The 6,000-nt window shown below is 45.7% G+C and overlaps 1 non-coding gene across 1 annotated transcript; it reads left to right on the top strand.

Moving 5' to 3' along the window:
* The first annotated feature begins 3,968 nt into the window (after positions 1-3,968).
* trnaq-uug (transfer RNA glutamine (anticodon UUG)) lies at positions 3,969-4,041 on the top strand. Its single transcript has one exon. It is a non-coding gene; the product is annotated as a tRNA-Gln (tRNA).
* Positions 4,042-6,000: the final 1,959 nt, after the last annotated feature.

The following is a 6,000-nucleotide window of genomic DNA, read 5'->3' as shown; positions in this document are numbered from 1 at the left end:
TTTTTCGCACCCGAACCCGCGTTTCCTAAAGGAATGAGTGTAAAATCACATCTGAGCCGGGGATTCGGCTCCATCCGCCGGCTGGGGTTTCGAATCCAGTCGGGGTTCCACCGGCTGTTTTTATACCCGGACTGAGGGAGGGGCTGTTCAGCGGTGGTGCGATAATAATTTTTAGAATGAGGTTTGTTAAACTAAAGAGCTCTTTCTCTGTTACTTTTGATTTACACTCTGCCCAGTTGTATATACGAACAGTTAACAATGTTTAAGCGATGTGGTGTGTTCAATGTTTGCGCAGTAACTCGGTCACCCAGTGTGAGCCTGAACGATAATTCCCCAGCTTGGGTTCAAGCCTGGCCGATGGGTGCATTGTGGCCGGTTAGCTCAGTTGGTGTGAGAGCGTGGTACTAATAACGCCAAGCTCGCGGGTTCGATCCCCGTATAAACCATCAGGATGTTTTCATTATTTTACGCTATTTCTATATATTGAAAATACAAACTTTATAAGTAAACCAATCCACACAGAATCTCACGGGGGTTTTATTTGGATTAACATCCATTGCACCTTTACCACCGGGGCTGAGAGACACATCTTTCTGTTTATTTGTCTTTCTAGGTTTGCTGATGAACGTTGAACAGTCGGCCTGTTCCCGATAATGGTCACAAGCAGGTAAGAGACAGACAGAGCGGCTCTGACCCCGCGAGATGGGCAACAGGCTTCAGTTCAGGACAAATGCATCAATGAATTGTTCACCGGCACCGAGAGAGACAACATCCAGAGAAAAGCACAGAAGGAAATCGATCAATCTAAAACGTTATAAATATTTCCCGTGCTTGATGTCTCTCTATTCAATCGCCAGACTTTCAGTGCCGGAGAAATAATTCCAGTTTAAATCGTTCAGTTCGAGAATGGCAGCGGAAAGAAACTCAAATGAATTGAAAACTGCCGAATCCCGGGATTGAATCCGGGACCATTATTAAATCTGTGGAGAGAAAAACAGAGTTAACGTTTCAGGTCGATGACCGTTCGTCTGACGTTAACTCTGTTTCTCTTTCTACAGATGCTGCCTGACCTGCTGAGTATTTCCAGCAGTTTCTGTTTTTATTTCCAATTTCCAGCATCCGCAGTATTTTGCTTTTGTACTTTTAATAAATCTTCAAGTCGCTCCCCCCAACTGAGCTATTGCGGTTACGGAGCAACCTACAGTGCGTCATCCTCTCGGAGGGAAAGGGAAGGGTTTGTGTCCTGAACCCGCTGCGTTTACATCAAGCATCTAATTCACCTGCAGGCTGGAGGAGCAGAGGAAGCTGGAGGGAAAGAAGTGATAGGAGCAGAAGGAGAAGACATTTGAAACTGGCAGAATCTTGTGTCTGACTGTTGTTTCAAATGATGCAGGACAGCCCTGCATGGATTTGCAGTTTTCCCAGGAGCTGCATTGTTTGGTACGTGCATTTTAGACATGGAAACATGTCCATCAGGAGCTTGTGGTAATATTTTACCTCACTGTGTATTTCAAGTGGATCCCTACCCGCACTTGGTGCTGTGGTTGCGCGAAAATGTCTATTGTGTTCTCACCTGAAATGTCATTTTGTACAAACAGTTTGCCTGGCGCGAAAGAGTTAAAAAGGGGACTTAGACTGAAATGGGCGGGGTTGCTGCGGTGTGTGAAATATGGTGACGGTCTATGGTTATTATCCGAGGTGACGCTGCAGGATCCTTTAAAGATCTCCCGCGGATCCACTGAAACTAGTCGAATGTGCAGCTTTGAGAGGGGCTTTCTGCACCGTCAGGGCAGGAAACGGGAGTGAGAAAGGGACACTGTCGGTGTCTGTGCTGAGTGTGAGTCTGTGCAGAAATATACAGAGAAAATATACGGGTTCGTTGAGATTTTTACTAGTATTGATATTTACCACAAAATCAGTTCTTCCATTTTTTTATATTAATTCAACTTTAATGGGGAAGATTTTCATAATGTTTCCGCCCGGTATCGAACCGGGGACTATTTCGTGCGCGAGGAGAATGTGACAGCCACTACACTGCAGAAACTCTACTGCCGTTGATTGTAGCAAGAGCATCACAGAAGAGAACTGTGGTTTACAAATGCAGGTCCGGGATTAACTTTTGAATTCATGCACATTATTATCTGAATTTCACAAAACTCATTAAACTCTGTAAAAAGATGAACAATTATTCTAATGGATGAATCGACTTTCTGTTTCAAACTGAAGGAAATCCTAACATGGTCACCGAGTGACAGGCAAAACTTTTTAAGTGTTTTGTCTTTTGCTTGTCATCAGTTCTCATTTTACAGACGGTATTTGAGGAGTTGGTTAAAAATGTTCAGTGTTTATCACACCGGGAATCTGCTGCAGCCGTTGTTCAGTTTAACAGGAAGCGACAATTGTCGTCGCTTTTACACAGGGGGAGAAACTCGCCCCTGGAGGTTCAACTGGAGCAAGTTCCAAAATCATTCATCCCGCCCTGGAGCGGAACCGGGGGCATTTCTGGTGTAAGGCGAGCGTGATAATTGCTACAGTCCCGAAACCTCTGCTCAGTTTGTCAGCCGCGAGTCAGAAGGATGTGTTAAGGGAGAAGGTGACCCGCTGACTCACCTCTCTCTGCACTGATTGTGATTGTGTCGCTTCTCCGTCAAACAACATCACTTCTGTCCCACAATAAAAGCTCTCAATCCTTCTCCTCCGCTCCCTTTCTATTCAAGTAATTGGACAATGAATCAGTAATAAGGTTCCCTCGGGGTTTTGCTGGTGGATTTACTGATAAACCGGGGAATTGAGAGGAAACTGGAGCACAGGCAGGGTCCTTGCGACAGACCAGTCCGGCTAGCCCAGTCGGTGGAGTGTCGGATACTTCATCCCCAGGGTGGGGAGTTTGTGTTTTAAATTTTTGGGCTGATTTTAAAGGCGATTCCCAGCTCGGTCAATGAGTGTTTCATATAAATGCGATGCAACAAAATAAGAAAATCTCTCCTTGATTCCGGAATCTTGTCTCTCTCCAGCCGCCCGCTGCTAAAGATTGAACTGACTTTAATTTCACCTTGGCTCGGGGTCAGTGCGGCTCAGTGGGACTTCGGCCTATCTCTCCCTTCACAACCCATCAGGGCCGAGAAAACAACGGGGAATTTTACACACGTGTTGTGTTCTGTAACTTTTTATAAACACTTCAGTGTATTTCAATCTGTGTCCAAGACTGTGAGGTCTTCCCTGGTGTGTCAGCTTCCGGTGTTTATAAACACTTCAGATTTCCTGATAATGTTGTTGAATGACATTTTTTGAAAGAGTCATTGACCGAGAGGTGCCGGGGGATTTAGAGCTGGGGATCGCCTGTGAAACCAGCCCAATAATTTGAAACACAAACCGCCCCTGAGATTAAGAGTCTCAGGCTCTACCGACTGAGCTAGCCGGGCCGGTCTGACCCCGCGCACTGCTTGTGTTACAAACCATGAACCAGTTTCCCCTCAATTCCCAGCTTTACCAGTAAATCGGCCAACAAAAGCCCGAGAGAACCTTATTACTGATACTTTATCCAATCACTTTAATATGTGTTTTCTGGTTAGCAACACTTCTGCCGCTGGAAAATGTTCTCCTTGTTTACTTTATTAAAACTCTTCATGATATTGAACACGTCGACAAAATCTTCCCTTATCTTCTCTGCTCTGAGGAGAACAACCTCTTCTTCTCCACTACTCCACGGGACTGAAGTCCCGCATCCGTCCTAAAGCGCAGTGCCCGAATTACACACAATACTCTAAAGGTTTGGTATAACTTCCTTCCTTTTGCCCTCTATGCCTCTGTCTGTAAAGCCCAGGATCCCGTTTGTTTTTCTAACACAAGGCAAGATGCTGCGGATGCTGGAAGTTTGAAAAAAAAATAGAAATTGATGGAAATACTCAGCAGCTGTGAATGGCAGGTGAGTTGGAAAAAAGCGAATTGGGTTCTAAAGCGTGTGTAAGGGTTCCACGGTGTAATGGTGAGCACTCTGGACTTTGAATCCAGCGGTCCGAGTTCAAATCTCGGTTGGAACCTGGTTCCCTCTTGTCCCAACTGTTGTAAAAGTGATTTTATGGTAGCTGTGTGATTGGCTGCTCAGCAGCGGGAAAGTGTAGACGCTGAAGGTATGGATGAGAAAAGGCCGGGCCAAAATGGAATGGTGGAGTTAAAATTGTCCAGTTCTTCCAATATTGCTGCTGGACGCGGTTTATAAGTAGCCTTGAGAGGGCAGTGATGTATCGCCATTGCAGTGCTGGTCCCTGCCACAAACTCCGTTCCCGAGCCTCCGACTTCATCCCAATCCCAGGCCACTGAGACTGAACCAGACAGCTTGCAACCTTGGTATTTGACCCCGAGATGAGCTTCTGCCCAAGACGGTTTACTTCCACCTCCGTAACATCGCCCGACTCCGCCTCTGCCTCAGCTGATCTGCTGCTGAAACCCTCATCCTTGCCTTTGTCACCTCCAGACTTGACGATTCTAATGTGCTCCTGGAAGGCCTCCCATCATCCTCCCTCCATAAACTTCAGCTCATCCAATCCTCTGCTGCCCGTATCCTAACTCGCACCATGTCCCGTTCACCCATCACCCCGGGTCTCACTCACCTACATTGGCTCCCAACCAGGCGACAATTCAGTTTTCAAATTCTCGTCCTTGTTTTCAAATCCCTCCATGGACTCGCCTCCCCCTATCTCTGTAACCTTCTCCAGCCCTACACCCTCTGAGATCTCTGCACTCCTCCAATTCTGGGCTCTTACACATCCCCGATTTTAATCCTTCCACCATCTGCCGTGGTGGGATTGTGAGCTCAGGTCTCCAGATCATCATGAAGTCTGCGGCTGAGGAACAGTTTTTGGCGGGACCAGCACTGCAATGGCGATTCATCGCTGCCCCCACAAGGCAAACCTCTCCCGCCAGCAAGCACTGGACAATTTTCTCCCCAACATTCCACTATTCCTCTGGATTACTGGTCGAGTAACATAATCACTGTGCCGCCATACCCCATAATTAATTGGTTGAAGAATCGTTAATGAGCAGCGCAGAATCTGAACCAGGAAGAGTCAGTGAGAACAGGGAATTCAATGTCCAATCAGGCACAGAAAGAGAAATAAAGAGAGGAAAATAAATGTTGGATTAAGAGAGAGAAAATAAAGAGACAAAAGTAAAAACATTTTTATAATATAAAAAATCTTCAACAACAATTTATATCTGAAGGAATGAGATTCCACACTTATAAAAGTTAATTTTCAGTGCTAGGGAGGTTACGTGGTGGAAATTAAGACGACTTCGACTGAAATGGGCGGGGTTGATGCGGTGTGTGAAATATGGTGACGATCTATGGTTATTATGGTTATTATCCGAGGCGACGCTGCAGGATCCTTTAATGATCTCCCGCGGATCCACTGAAACCAGTCGAATGTGCAGCTTTGAGAGGGGCTTTCTGCACCATCAGGGCAGGAAACGGGAGTGAGGGAGGGACACTGTCGGTATCTGTGCTGAGGTTGAGTCCATGAAGAATGGTCCGGGATCAGATAATGTACAGCCTCTATGAAATATTTTATTTTATTCATATTTAATTACAATATGATTTCTTCCATTGTTCATATTTATTAAATTGCAATAGGAAAGGTTTATTTTCAGTTTGAACCGGGCACCATTTCTAGAACATAATGTTTCCCCCCGGGATCGAGCCGGTGACTTTTCGCCTGTGAGGTGAACATGATAAACCGCTACACTACGGAAACCTCTGCTTAGCTAAACATCCAGAAAGAACTGTTCAGCGAGAAGGTGAAATGCTGAATTCCAGATTCTGGATTTATTTCCATTCACTAACATTTCTCTGACCGAAACTGCACAAGTCAAAAATGTTCCTTTCAAAGTCATTAAACTGTCGAATTTCCAGGTCGCCCCCGAATCTTCTGTATCAGCTGCCTCCAGTTTTCCCACTCAATCAATGTCCCTTTGCAATTTTCTGCTCCGATCCTCACTAATTAC

Source organism: Somniosus microcephalus, unplaced genomic scaffold, assembly GCF_052327205.1.
Source record: "Somniosus microcephalus isolate GS21.2 unplaced genomic scaffold, FLI_Smic_1.0 unresolved_chr4, whole genome shotgun sequence".
NCBI lineage: Eukaryota > Metazoa > Chordata > Chondrichthyes > Squaliformes > Somniosidae > Somniosus > Somniosus microcephalus.
Note: the sequence above shows the minus strand (reverse complement) of the source record. Positions and strands in the feature narration are given on the sequence as shown.